The following is a 14,521-nucleotide window of genomic DNA, read 5'->3' on the forward strand; positions in this document are numbered from 1 at the left end:
GAGGCGGAGTGAGGAAAACCTGAGTCTGCCCAGGTCTAAAGGCGAGGAAGGCAGGCTTGTTCCTCTTCCTCATTCAGGCAGGACACGCAGGGCGGAGCTGCCGAGGGGCGATGGAGGCAGATGCTCCGATGCTTCAGGTGGCCAGGAGCACAGAATCGGGCCTGCTTGGGACTGGGGCCCTCAGGCCAGCGCGGGGGGTGGGGTGGGGGGGGCGGGGGGTGCTGCGTGGAAGGGCAAGATGCAGGGGGTCCTGAGTGATCGTGAACCCCGGCGGGGAGACAGGGCATGTGCAGGGGGACCTCGCCCAGCTAAACTGGGAGAAACCCTACGAGGGGCCTCACGGGTCCTCCTGGGTGCCTGGCAAAGTGCTCGGGCTCTCAAGGGCCAGTGTCATCTTGGATGGACGAGGGTGCGTGTGGGTACTCCCTGGGAAAGGAGGTGGGGGGCCTCAGAGAATTCTGCAGCCCTTGCTCTTGGTGTGCTAGATATGGAGACTTTCTGCTTGTCCTGTTCCTGAGCCATGAACCTTTAACCCCCCTGAGCATCTGGAGAGTTCTCTGGCACAGGCCCGTGAGGAGGCCACTGCTCTGCGCTGAAGCCCCTGCCGTGGGCCACCCTGGGGCCCAGGGCTCCTCATCTCAGGTCGCGTGAACCTCTTCTCTCCCTGGCCCCAGCCGGCTCTGGCTTCTTCCCGAAGAGCAGCTGCTCTGAGAATGTCCCTGGGCCAGTGGGGGCTGCCCCCGAGGGTCCTGGCCAGGCCGGTAAGTGTATTTGCAAAGTTTACTGAAAATGGAACAATGCCCAGCTGTTCTCAATTTTTTTTTTCCTAAGGGAAGGGCAGGAGGAAATAGACTCAAATGACAGCAGGAGGAGGGCCCCTGTGGGATTTTCTCAAGGTTCGTTAACCCCACAACGAGCCATCACCTTCCATAGAAATCCTTCTGATATCTGCTCCCTTTGGCCCAGCCCGTGCTATGCTGTGATCTTTCCCCAGTGATCCAAGAAGAGAGAGAGTCTTTTCCAAAAACGGAGACTGGTGGTAGACAGGGTTGAGTCTCTAGTTTGGGAGTGGAGTTTTGTAAAACTGGTCAAATCTCCTTGCTGAGAAAACATTGTTACGGCAGTGCCAGTGCCCCCTGTGCTCCAGGGCGGTCCTGTGGCCCACACCGTCTTCTAGGCCAAGGCCAGGCCGGCCTGGGAAGCCTGTTCTGGTCTTCGGGACCCCACATGACTTAGCTTCCCAATGCAGTTTTTGTTTTTTAAGGTAAATGAAACATAGGGCCATAATCATACGGATCTAGAGCAAGAACGTCTGGGATTCACTTCAGAAGGCTCTTCGTGTTCCTGTGCATCACCTTTCTTTCTGATGAGTACTCTCTGGGAGGATCCCATTATAATCAAACAGGTGCCTTATATAGCTACATGTTACAGGCTCAGAGGCCCCGAAAACCAATTTATGGGGAGTGAAACCAGGAAAGACGGGGTAAGGCTTTACACGTATGTAGCAGGGAAGGAGGCTTTGGTCCCGAACATTCCTGTGCCAGCCAGATGAGTTGGAAACAGCACAACACAGAGCAACGGAAAAGCCATGTGCGGTCTCTGTACCCGCTTGTCGGACTGTCGGGTGGTTTTTGGCCGGAGCACGTTTCCTCTGCCCTGACCCCTTCTGGCCTCTCAGTCGGGGTGTGACTCCAGTCCCTGTTGGGGGGTGGAAGTGAGACTCCAGTTCTGGGGTCCCCCCCCCCGGCCTCTGGGCACTGCTGTGGAAAGTGCAGGGTAGAGCAGCTTCCTCACGAGTTTTGATTCCTACTGGTTCTCAAGCTGAGCTGCACCCTGGAGTCCCCAGGGATCCTGTGATGTCCCTGCAAGAAGCCCTGCAAGCCCTGCCACAGTCAGGGGCTCCATGTCAGCTCTCAGGTGTAACATGAAGCTCCCAGGGCATTGTTTGAGCGCCAGGCTTCTAGAACGTACTAGAAAGTCTAGCTCTGTACAGAGGGCTTGGGGAACTCTTTCAGGTCTGCCCCCTATTTCTTTTTTTTTTTTTAATTTTATTTATTTATGATAGTCATCACAGAGAGAGAGAGGCAGAGACACAGGCAGAGAGAGAAGCAGGCTCCATGCACCGGGAGCCTGACGTGGGATTCGATCCTGGGTCTCCAGGATCGCGCCCTGGGCCAAAGGCAGGCGCTAAACCGCTGCGCCACCCAGGGATCCCTCTGCCCCCTATTTCTACATCACACGTCCACCTTGGGAGCCAGTCTTGTTCAGTGGTTAAAAGCACACAGGTGTCACATTGCCTGAGGATGAATTTGTGTCTCACTGCTTACCAGCCGTGTGACCGTGGTCAGCCTCAGTTTCTCACTCAGTACAATGGAGATAATTCTAAGACTCCAAAAAGTTGTAGTGGGCAAAAAGCCTATTCACAGGCAGCACTTGCCCACGCCTGGCAGGCAGTAAGTCTTGGGTGGGTGCACACTACTGCTTAGAGTTGCAGCTGTGTGTGGCTCACCCACATCCATCCTGCTGTCTTCACCCCGGGGGTCCTCCCCTCTGGCCAGCCTCTTTAGACTGACCAACCTCTAGTAGGCCTGACCAACTCTCTGACTTGGTTTCTCCCTGAAGATGTTCCTAGGATGCCCACTTGGCATCTCACGCCATACCTGAAGACTGGCCCTACCATGATACCATGCTGGGAACAGGCTCTTGGATGCTGCCCCAACCCAGGACCTCAGACCCTCAATTGTCTGGCACATGACAGGAAAGGAGATGGGGTTGGATGAACTAGGGTGAGATCAGAGCCAAAGTAGTCCATCCACTCATTCCTTAGGGCCCCTGGGAGGCCCATGGCCATTGGAGCTACTGTGGTGAGTCCCTCTCTATGGAGCTTCCAGTCCAGTGGGAGAGACAGACTAATCCCATACCCAGGAAACCACCAAAGATCTAAGTGTTTGGAAGAAAAGATCTAAAGAGGATAAAGTATGAAGTTGTTTACCCTGCTTCGGAATGCTTGAAGGAGTTAAGTTTTGGGGAGCAAGTAAGAGGAAGTACCTTTCCTAGCTAGTATATTTTAAACTTGTAGGACTTCTTATTCTACAGGGTTACAATAATTGAGATATATTTCAACACATTCAGGGAAGATGACCAGAGAACGGGTTATTAATGGGGCCACCAGTCATCAGAAACCACTCACAGAAGCAGCTACCGTGCCCTCCTCTGCACCATCTGCCCGCATCCTGGGCCGGCCCGCCGCTCTGGCTGTATCACCCTCTAGAGGGACCCAGTTAGACTGGAAGGGAGACTTGGATGGCCAGGAGACTTGAAACTCTGCCACATGGAGAAAATATACAGAAGTCAGAGAGGTGTAGTCTCCATCTTGTAAAGGGTCATTCTATGGGGGCGGAGAGTTTGAAGCTACTGGGGGAAGGTATAAGGAAATGGATTTGTGGAAAAATGGTTGGGCCCAGTGGGTGAAACATGGAAGACGTAAGCCCCTCATTCCTGGAGTGACCGCTGGATGATGCGTCTTGAGCCAGGGCCTAGGAGAGGGCCTTCGAGATCAACCAGCAATCGCTGAAATCTTTCCAAGGCCTCAGGTCTTGGTAGTTCGACCATTATTTTGTTGGTCCCTAGCAGAAAATAGTGTCCTGGGGAAATGGGATGTGGAAGGAGCAAGGTTTGTTGCAAGGTAAGGAGGTAGGAAAACTGCCAGGCTGGAAGGGGATCCGGAGTGGCAAGGAAGGGACTGCTGGCCGAGGGGCACGGATGCACATGCCAGGACCTGGGTGGACCAGAGGCACGTGAAGGGACATGTGTCTCCTTAAGACTTCTGGGATGATATCTGGAAATAGGAAGAATCAAAACAATAACAGAATAAAACCAAATGCTTCTGGAGAGCATAGGTGCCAGGCTCCAGGCTAAGTGCTTTCCAGACGTCACCTCATTTAATCAGCCCCAACGGAACGGAGCAGATATGTTTATTATACCCTTTTAACAGTGGAAGAAACTGAGGTTTAGGCCCATGTGGCTGGTTCAGGGCTTCAGCCTGGCTTTGAGGCAGGGAATCTAACCTGGAGCCTTAGCCATCAGCCCAGCTCCCCTGAGGGTGGAAGAGGATAAATTGGGGAAAGGGCCATGGGAGCTGCAAAATGCTGTCTGAGTCTTGCTAGGAGCATCTTTGTGCATCCCTGAGGAGGTGGCTTGTGGCTCCCTGTGCCCAGTCCTGTGAGTCCTGGTGGGGCCGAGATGAAGCCAAAGGCAAGGTTATTTCACAGGGTGGAGGGAGAGCGCCAAGTTGACTCCTCTGCATAAATGGACTGACTGTTGAGCTAATAAAAATACCAGAAGGAGCCCTGCATTCGGATTCTACAGGCAGGATGGACTCTTGCAGCGCCACACGAGGGGAGGTGGGAGGGGATCCTGGTGGCTCCGTCGGTGAAGTGTCTGCCTTGGGCTCAGGTCACCATCCCAGGATCCTGGGATCAAGCCCCACATCAGGGAGCCTGCTTCTCCCTCTCCCTCTAGCACTCCCTCTGCTTGTGTTCTCTCTCTCTCTCTCTCCAATAAATAAATAAATCATTAAAAAAAGAAATGGGAAAAGTGCTCTGGGGACCACAGATGGGGACCACAAATTACTTTGGAATTTGTCATCACGACTAGGACTAAAGGATGTGTGGAGTGAATGGACATAGGATCTAGAGGATGGTAAACTGAATGGTTATCAGATTCCAGAAAGTTCTGAAAGTGGTTTGAAAATCTAGACCTAGTATGTGAGAAAAATATAGTGTATACACGATATCTCTGGGAGTGATGTCTTTTTCCTGCCAGCGTACTTGTTTGCGGGCACCTCCGCTCAGCAGACCTCCATGCCCCGATGGCAGAGCCTAGGAGTTGGAGCAAGAAGACTTGAGCTCTTCCAGTCTGCATTTGCTGTGTGATCCTGAGAAAGGGTCTTAGCCTCTCTGAACCTATGTTTTCTCAATTCCAAAAGGGAACATTTGTAAGAGATACTCTATTCAACTTCATAGATTAGGGAGAACCAACGGTAGCAAGTAATAATAACCATTTTGAGGTCTTTCTTACATCTCAGACAATGCCTGTCTCAGGGGAGAGCCCATCGAATATGTACTGTAAAGGTCTCCAGGGACACCAAAATAGTGGGACAAAGTTGGGGTCAGAAGGGAAGTAAGATGCTAAATATCAAAGGGTAAGTGCCAAGATGAATTAATTTAAATGTGGATGTGTCAAATGGATGCCACAAGCAGGAATCTAATCAGTTTGGATCAGCAATGCTATAAATCTTGGGGGTTTTAGAATATAAAGTGATAACAAAATGGTTTAGAAGTACTAAAACTAGGTAAAAAAAAAATGCAGATCCCAGAATGTCTATTCTTACTTGGAGATTGAGAAAGTAAATGCTGGAAAGTGTGATAGAATGAAACCAGGGACGCAGGCTTGAGAGTTGGGAGACCTAAGTTTTATTCCTAGTTTAGCAATTAGTGAAATGGACTTGGAAAGTCAGTTAACCGATCAGACACATTTCCTCATTTGTATAGTGGGTTTTTAAAAAAATCTCTTCGTTTACTTTCCTGAGCTATAAAACCCTCTAACCCAGTGTTTTTCAAAATCTGGGCTATGATGCCTTAGGGAATTGTGAATTCAATTTAGGGGATTAAGGCCAGCATTTTAAAAAAGGAAATAGAATGGAATAGAGCACAGAATATATCACACATATACATATCGTTTCATGCATCCGGACGGGGCTGATTTAGAAAATACGTTTCTTAAGATGCTTTATGATCAAAAAGTTTGAAAACCATCGCTCTAACACTTCTAGTGCTGCCAGGAAAACTCAGATATGCTACCTACCTCAGTTTCCCCCTCTGTACTGGTACCTCCACAATCTGATCCCTTTTTCTTCACATAAAGACACCAAAGGCCCAGATGCCAGCACCCTTCTCTACACAACACCCCTTCTCCCCGCTGGGAGCACATAGCTGGTAGGGGATAAGGTGTTTATGAAGAAGAATACAGTTGCCAGATTTAAAATAAAAATAGAAGCCTTCAGTTAACAGTGAATTTCAGCTATACGATGAATCATTTTTTAGTATAAGTATGTCCCAAATATTGCCCGAGACATGCTCACACTAGGAAACATACAGTGTTTATCAGAGATTTAAATTTAACCAGCCCCCTGTATTTTATGTGGCAACCCTAAGTAAGTAATAAATAAAGAGCAAACAGGAAGGAAAGTTTGCAAAGATTATGACTTTAAGTGCCCAAACTACAAAACTTTGTGCCTTAATATGATCATAAATTAACAGCTGTATTGTATTATGCAAATTTATGTTAAGTTATTCACTATCTGTCATCATGCTCCAATAAAAATTGTATATATGACATTTAGAAAAAAAATGGCATCTTCTGATAAGAGTTTTGTGTTGCATTTTGGTGGTGCTGATTACCTTTGGCTCGCTTGAATATGCCACAGCCACATCAGCGCAGGGCCAGGGGCTTTGTGAGGGGCTCACTGAATTACTTATGGTCTGTCTAGATCCTCGAGAACAATCCCAGGGAGTGGCCAGGGGCTGCTTTCCCTCCTCCATTTTCATGCCTTTCAGATGAAATGCAGGTCAGTGGTGAAATAGCAGGAGAGAACCTTCCTGCCTTTCCTCTAGAAGTTGGCCATTTCCCACCTGGTAAGCACTGTGCAGTGTGAAGGTTAGCCTAACTGGACGAGCAGGATTTGGTTTTTCATCTCTGTGCCTTCACATTGCCGGGTGATTATACACAAAGGGAAAAAAGCAATTTCTGTTGTTTTCTTTCTACAGCCTCACTATAGAAATGTCCACCAGTTGAGTAATTTAACATTTAGAGAATTATATGCTTAAACATTAGAGGCTGATTTGCTTAATTTTTTTCACTGATGACCGTCACCCTCTTGGAGACTTCTGGTATGCCACCAGCATTTTTTCTTTCTTTCAGCTTCTATGATTTTTTTTTTAATTGTGGAATATTGTCAATGCAAGAAATGCCAGTGTCTGTTCTGGAAGGGTGGGAGGAGTAAAATCTCGCTAAGGGCATATTACATCCCCAGAGCTGAAGCTTAGCGGACAGGGAGCAGATGGCTTTGAGGAATATTTGAGGAATGCCAGGCCAGGCTTGGAAGACAGGCTGTTTGCAGCAGGAATTACCAGGAGGAAGGCAGGTGAGGGCTGTACAGTTAAAAGGGGACTCTTTGTTCATCCAGAAGAGAAAACACAGACACTGTCATGCCGGAAGCCGTACCAGGCTTGCTCTCCCACCACAAGTGTGGACTCTTGCTGCTCCAAGGATGGAGTGTAGGGGCAAGGGCACCCTGGCTACTCTAGGTCTTAAGAGAGAGGACGACAGGCAGAGATCTGGAGTCAAGAGACCACACCCAGATAGCCTGATCTTGGGTGGTCTCCTAAAGCTCCCTGCCTCAGTTTCCTCATCTGTAAAACAAAGGGATTAGATTGAATCATCTCTAAGATTCTTGCAACTCCAGCTATCATTCATTCATTCATCCAGCACTGAGCCCCTACCATGTACCTGGATGTGATGACAGATCATTGCGCTCATGATGCCAGCAGCTGAGTTTTCTAGGGGTCAACAAGCAGAAGCGTGTCATCCTGCCTAAGAGAAGCACAAGGAGAAGGAAGAAGAGAGGGAGACGGGGGAGAAGGGGATATGATATGAAATTCTTTCTAAGGTTGCTGACTCCCGATTTTCTGAAAATGGCTGAGAAAGACAAATCCCTGGGGGCGGGGGGAGGGAGGAATCTTGCTTTCTCGGTCACTGGCTTTCCCAGCTGAGAAGGCAAAGCTCTCTAATGACCCGACATGGACAATGAGGAGGAGGTGCTCCTTTCTGGAAATGACTCTCCAACATGGAGCACCATCAGGGATGCCTTAAACCGATGGACCACTTCACCTGACTCACATGGAAATGAATGAACCAATCAGAAGAAATGTGCATCGCAGCTTCAAAGGTTGTCAAGTGTGATATAGGAAATCAGATTTGGAGGCATGGGTGGTGTTTTCATCCTTCCTTCCAGTTGTAGAAAAGAAAAGCAGGTATAGACACATAACAGGATACTGTTTAGATGCCGGCAAGGGGACAGGATTTGTTTTGCTGGATTATGGCCTGTCTCACCAGAAATCTCATGAAGCCTGAGAAGGGTGTTTGTCAGGATACCCACAGACCTTATTAAGTGGGCTTTAAGCTAAAATTTGAGGGACAGGGAGAAAAATGCTACCAGATACAATGATAAATGACAGGTTTGACATATGAATTATTCCCGAGGGGAGAAACTGTCTGTCTGAAACCCAAGAAACAGAATGAATAGAGGGATTCTGATATGGTGGATTTTATGTAGAAAAAATTATTTTACATGGAAATATTGATAGAATTTTAGTTTAAGACACCCAAGGGCAGATGAGGAGAATGTAAATTTATTGGATATTAAGTAAAAAGAAACCATATACTTCTTGGCTTAGGGTTTTTTCCTTTCTTTTGCTATAGATTTTTATGTTGTTTGATCTGTTTATTGGTGGTTGAAGTACATTAATTAATTTTTTATAGTGAAGTCTGACATATCGTGATTGAGTAGGATTTCTTCGTTCCTCAAAGCCAAAGATCTAAGCAGAAAATGCCATTTATTCTGATAATGACCTTAAGTACTTGGTGTTAGAAGACAAGGAGAGGATCACCCAAGAGAGGAAGAGAAGTGACTCTGGGAACTTCCTGACATCCTGAGAGAGACCTGGCTATCACAGTGCTAACATAATGGTCCTAAATGTGTCTGACTGTGTGTTAACCCACTTTGGCCAACCATCTGCTCTCATAGAACAATCTACTATGGACCTACTGGTCATTCCCAAGACAGCACCAAGGAACCAGGAGCTAGTAGATCTGAGTTCACAGGCAGGCTCTCTTTCTACCTTGAGCCATTCACTTAATCTCTGAGTTTCAATTCCCTAATCTTTAAGGAAATATTTTCTATACTTGGAAATACTGACTTGGTTGTTGGAATGAGTTGGCCCAGGACCAGGCACAGAATAGGTGTTCAATGAATTGTAATTATTATTATTATTTCCATCATCATTATTATCAATATTATTTGATATTGAATACTTGATCCCAAAGGATCACTCCTTGATAAAAACAAATTAGAAACATGGTGTTTCTTCAGCAGACTTTGTTAAATAACGAAATTCACAAAAACAGCAGTTAGAACTGGCCACAGGTTAGAGATTGAGGTAAGGACGACAGAGAGTACCCCCTGTAATCATGTGAGTGACTCACAATGACTCAAGCCCAGAAAAAAAACTGCCAGATGGTACATGTGACATGGAACTTGAGGCACTTCCACTTGATGTTTCTAAGAGATTTCTAATTTACGTAATAAACTTGGTTCACAGGGCCCATTTCTTTACAGAGTTAGGTCAGATTTATTTAACACATAAAATTATTATGAATAATTATGGCGCTCCATAAATGTTTACTGTTATGATGATGATGGTAGTGACCACATCATTAGTAGCTTTCAGGCCTACAAATCACTGAATTTGCAGCCAGGCTGGGGAATCATTAAATGAGATTTTCAGAGAAAGGTGAGAGGATGAAAAAGAGAGAGAGAGAGGAGAGACATGCTCTGGGCAGCCAGAAACACATTCCCTCCATTCTGAGATAACATATGGCCTGAGTGAACTTCCCTGGGCCTCACTTGTCTTGTCCAGAAGATGGAGAAACAGCCCTTTCCACCCTGGAGGTGGGGCACGGACCAGATGACCTCTGGGTTTGGGATCCTCCAGGTCTACAGATCATAATTTTAAGAGGTGCCTTCAAAGAGGCTGTTCTGCTGAATGTTCCAGAACAATCATCTCGTGGCTCTCACCAGGCAATGCTTTTGTTTCTTGGCTCTCTGGATGGGTTGGATAGATCTAAACCATAACACAATCACAGAAAACCTACTATTTCCTGCTGACCAAATGAGTGACATCTAAAGAAGTGAAAAGCAAGTCCAATAATTATGCAGAGTATTTATAAAGTTAGTCCTGTCCTTAATTATGCAATCCAAGGTCACTGCTAATGCTAAGTTTGCAGATATACCTCATGGGAACACGGCACCGGCCCTTCGGCCTGGCTGCAGCTTAGCATCACCTGGGGACTTTTAAAGAAGCATGATGCCCAGCCTTGCTGCAGCCAACTACATTACAATCACTGGGGGTGGATCCCAAACATCTGTGGTTTCTAGTAAGTTCTCAATGGCAGGGAATAGCCCCCGCTGCTCTTGGGCCTTGATTTGCACATGGCCTTCAGTCCCAGTGGCTGCGTGGATAGTAGAAGGAATTGCTAAGAGGTCTCTGGTTGCCTGAGGAGTCTGCCTACAGGTGGCCTGGGATCTATCTGCTCTATAACCCAGGCCTCGGTCTACTTCATTCAGAGACCCAGGGGATTTGGGGAGCACTCTCTGTAGTCCTCAGAGGGGACCATGGCAGATCAGGGAGGAGTTGGGCAGGAAGAGCATCCTTCTGAGACAGAAGGCAGGCAGCACCCCCATAGTGTCAAGATGAGTAAAATGGCCCTTGGCAGCTGTTAACAACTGCTTCCAGCCAGGCAAGCATCAAGTCTGGTGCCCAAGAGAGACCCAGGGAGAGGGAGGACAGAGCTCCCTTTCTACTGTGGCACAGTCAAGAGCAGAAGAGGGCCAGGTTGGTGATTAGGCTGCAAGACAAATGTCTCAGATGGACATTTCATGCTCTTCACCAAAAAACACAATGAAAATGAATCACAAGGAAATGCAACTAATGGGAAATTCCAGGGTCATGGAACCCAAAGAGAAAGCCTGCGATGGCTGGAGAACTCTACAATACGTGAGACAGGATCAGTGTCCCAGAAAAAGTGAGAAAAGCACTGAGAACAGTGTCTGTGGAGGGAGAAAGCAGCCCTGGGATATGATGTTTGTTTCAGGAACATTCCTGCTTCAGAGGGTAGGCATCTAGGGAGGCAGGTCAGTGAAGAAGCTGCCCAAATACTCTTCATCTTGAACTGTATGGACCGGAGAAAGAGCATTTATAGACTCAGAGAATGGACCTTGAACCTGTCCCAGAAGGGGGGTGGCAGGGGGCGGGGAAGCCACTACAAACCCAAGACCTTCCAGGCAAACTTATCCTTAGAGCAGAGAGCCAGGATGACAGGCCAAAGATGGTGCAGACAAAGGTGACAGACAAGGGTGTGTGCCCCCATCTGCTTGACAACTGACATCTTCTCAGTGCCATGAAAGTGTGGTACAGACATAGCTACAAGCGCCCCCACCCCCAAAGAGGCATCCCAGAAGCCCCCCTTTCTTGAAGTGCTGGAGCCATGACCCACACCATCAGGAGGACGCCCCTTTATTGAGTCACTGAACACAAGAGACAATGCTGAGAACCGAGACTAAGCGGATGGGAGGTGTGAGTTCCGATCCAAGCGAGGCCCCTTCCTAGTGTAGAACCCTTAACGAGTTATCTTCTCAGTGCTTCTGTGTCAACTTGGTTAGACCACAGTACCTATAGTGAATCAAACGCTATCTCAGCGTGGCTGTGAAGATTTTCTGTAGATGTGGACATTGGACAATCAGTTGACTTTGAGTAAAGATGACCTTCGATAATGTGGATGAGCCTCATCCGATCGGTTAAAGGCCCTGAGAGCAAACACTGAGGTTTCCTGGAGAAGAATAAATTCTGTTTCAAGATTGCAGCTTTGAATCCAGACTGAGTTTCCAGACTGCGGGCCTGCCTTCCAGAGTTTGGACATGCCAGCCCCCACAATCAAAGGAGTCCATTCCTTAAGATCTCTCTCTCTCTCTCTCTCTGTCTCCTCTCTGTCTCCCCTCTTCCCCCATTGGTTCTGCTCCTCTGGAGATCGCTGGCTGATATAGCCTCTCTTTCTTCATCGATTAAATGAGAATGGTGGTAGTTCAACTCATCGGGTTGTGAGAGTCGAGTCTAGTATGTAAAGTACCTAGCTTAGGGCCTGCCATATAAACATTCAAGCATCATCATTGTCATCACTGCCAGTGAAGAAGTCTGGTTCAGTCCCTTCCTTTCATAGGTAAGGAAACTGAGGCACAGAAAGGGAGATGAGAGTACAATGTGCCTGTGCAAAGGCCCTGTGACCACAGTCATACCGGGGTTCATTCACTTAATCCTCGAGACAACCTTATAAGCAACATACTGTTGTTATTCCTATTTTACAGACAGGAAGAAGGAGGAACAGAGATTATGATGTCAGTCCTCCATGTCACACTGCGAGGGAGTGGCAGCTCGGTGCCTCCGTGGGCGCCACTGGCACTCAGGTTTTGGGGTTCCCTCTTCTGGGTGGTGGTGCCCCTTGGTCAGAGAAAAGTCTGGAAGTAGTTGGGAGCCCATCCCCCAGTGAGAGCTTCTTGACTGCTCCCAGCAGGTGAACCGGCAAGAGGCGGGGCCTGTCACCAGGCAGGGGGTGAGAACTGCCTTCGAGGGATGGGGGCCCCCAAATAGTGATTGACAAGGCTGGGATACCTCGTTAAGCCATTTTCATGAAAAAGTTTGTGCTTTGCCATGAAGCATCCTCCCCCCCGGATCTCCCTCTCTTCCTCAGCCACTTGAACCAGTTTCTTATCGAGTTGAAGTTCTCGCCTATAGCTAAGGAGGTGAGGAGTTTGTCCTCTGCCTTCCAGTCTTAAATTACTAATTAAAATGTCTTGGAGACTAAGCCCATTGCAAAAAGAGCCTGGGTGGCTTTCTAAAGCTTCTTGTTCATAACCAGAGGGAAGTTGATTCTCTTCTCATCTTTATAATAAGGATTCTTTTCGCGGGGTATCTGTTTTATGCTTCCTACAGCTCTGGCCCCAGTTCAGTCCCAGCAGGGGGAGGCCAGTGGAGTTTAATTACATTCCTCCTATAGGGAACGTTCAAGGAATGAGGCTTTGAAAAACAACTTGTGCCACGAAAAAGAAAAAAAAAATCAAATTAAGCGAGTGAGAAACAGGCATTGCCTTTTGTGTCCTAGAGACCCAATCTAAATATTTAAATTTTAAAGACAGAATTCTAAGTGCTTAACTTTATAAACCTTACACATTGCAATTCATCGGGGAGTCAAACATCCCTTCTGATCTGGAATATTCATATGCTTGGGCTAACAGGCTCGTGTGGTTGCTATCTTCACACATACCATATTCAACTGTAAAACAAAATGCTAAAAAAACCCCAAAACCAAAAAACAAATGCAACACACACAAAACACCCAAAATAAAACATAATGCTGCCTACAGTCCCGAGGCAGCATACACTTAGCAGAAAACAGAGTAAATTGAATGTCTTGGCCACAAGCAAACATTTTAGAAAGGTCCCTATTCTCTGCTGACTTCCCCATTTCCCACCATCCTCTCTCCATCTCTGAGCTGTCCAGTCACTGGCACCTCATGGGGGGGAAGTGCCCCCCACCCCAGGCCGGAGCTACCGATTTGCGGACTCTTGTAGACAAATACCATGAGCCGAGAGAGGAGTAGAAGTAGAACAAGTAGGCAAGTGGGCAGACGATTAACCGAGGCAGATTTCAACTCGGTGTAAGCATAAGGTAGTAAGTTCCTGGGAGTGTTCGAGCAGAGTGGCCCGATCTTGTGTCAGACAGAGGTCTGTCCTGGGTAGGAGGCTGCCCTAGACACCCCATAAGATCCCCTCGGAGGCTAAGAGCCCAGGATCCCTCTGTTCCTGGGCATGAGCTTCTGGGCCCCACGGGAGCCCTGTGGTAGCACAGTCACAGCCCTGTAGACGGCGGGATGCTGCCTTCATCTGCCCACATCTCCCTCGGCAGCGGCCTTGTCTCTCTGACTCCCGTCTACCTCCTTCCTTTCAGGGTGCAGGAACCACGTTTTCTCCCATGCACCCTCTTATACCCTTCCCCCAACTCAAATTTGCTTTCATTTCATCTGCAGTTAGAAAAGAAGGGGCAAACGTGATTCGTTCATTGTCTCACCCCACGCCTATCCATCACGAGCCTGCTACGTGCCAGGCACTGTTGGATGCCCTGGGAGGTACCAGTGTGCCCAGCAGACAAGCCCTCACCCTCATGAGGCTCGAATCCTCGCGGGGACTTGCTTATGCTGCTCCTCCCAAGAGTAAGGGGCATTTTAATAATGTTGGATACCATGTTGGATCAGAGGAAGGACCTCCGAATGCTGAGATTTTAAACCTAGTGATGAGTGGCTGGACAAAGGAGCAGGAGTCTTCATCATGTCTTTTTGTACCAGATGATGCCATTCTGAAGTTTTTGCTCAATTGGGGTCAGAATGGCTTTGGTCAATAGAGTCCAGTGAAGTTAAAAAAAAAAAAAAAAGTGTGTGTGTGTTTCTTCTTTTATTCCAAAAGCGAATTGTTGGGAATACAGCCCATACCTTTGATGTTTTAAGAGCCCATAATGTGAGCAATAGTTAAATAAACGAGCCATTCAGTTGAGAATCTAGCTCAGTGCCAAGAGG

At 47.7% G+C, this 14,521-nt stretch overlaps 1 protein-coding gene and 1 long non-coding RNA gene across 4 annotated transcripts in view; both read right to left on the reverse strand.

Annotated features, from left to right (window-relative positions):
- Positions 1 to 14,521, reverse strand: part of TBXAS1 (thromboxane A synthase 1) — a 161,786-nt gene that overhangs the window by 24,372 nt on the left and 122,893 nt on the right. The window lies entirely within an intron of this gene.
- LOC111090235 lies at positions 1,426 to 2,036 on the reverse strand. Its single transcript, XR_005371245.1, has 2 exons — positions 1,795 to 2,036; positions 1,426 to 1,698 (listed from the first exon to the last, which is right to left on the reverse strand). It is a non-coding gene; the product is annotated as an uncharacterized LOC111090235 (long non-coding RNA).

The sequence above is a fragment of the Canis lupus genome, chromosome 16, assembly GCF_011100685.1.
Source record: "Canis lupus familiaris isolate Mischka breed German Shepherd chromosome 16, alternate assembly UU_Cfam_GSD_1.0, whole genome shotgun sequence".
NCBI classification, from domain to species: domain Eukaryota; kingdom Metazoa; phylum Chordata; class Mammalia; order Carnivora; family Canidae; genus Canis; species Canis lupus.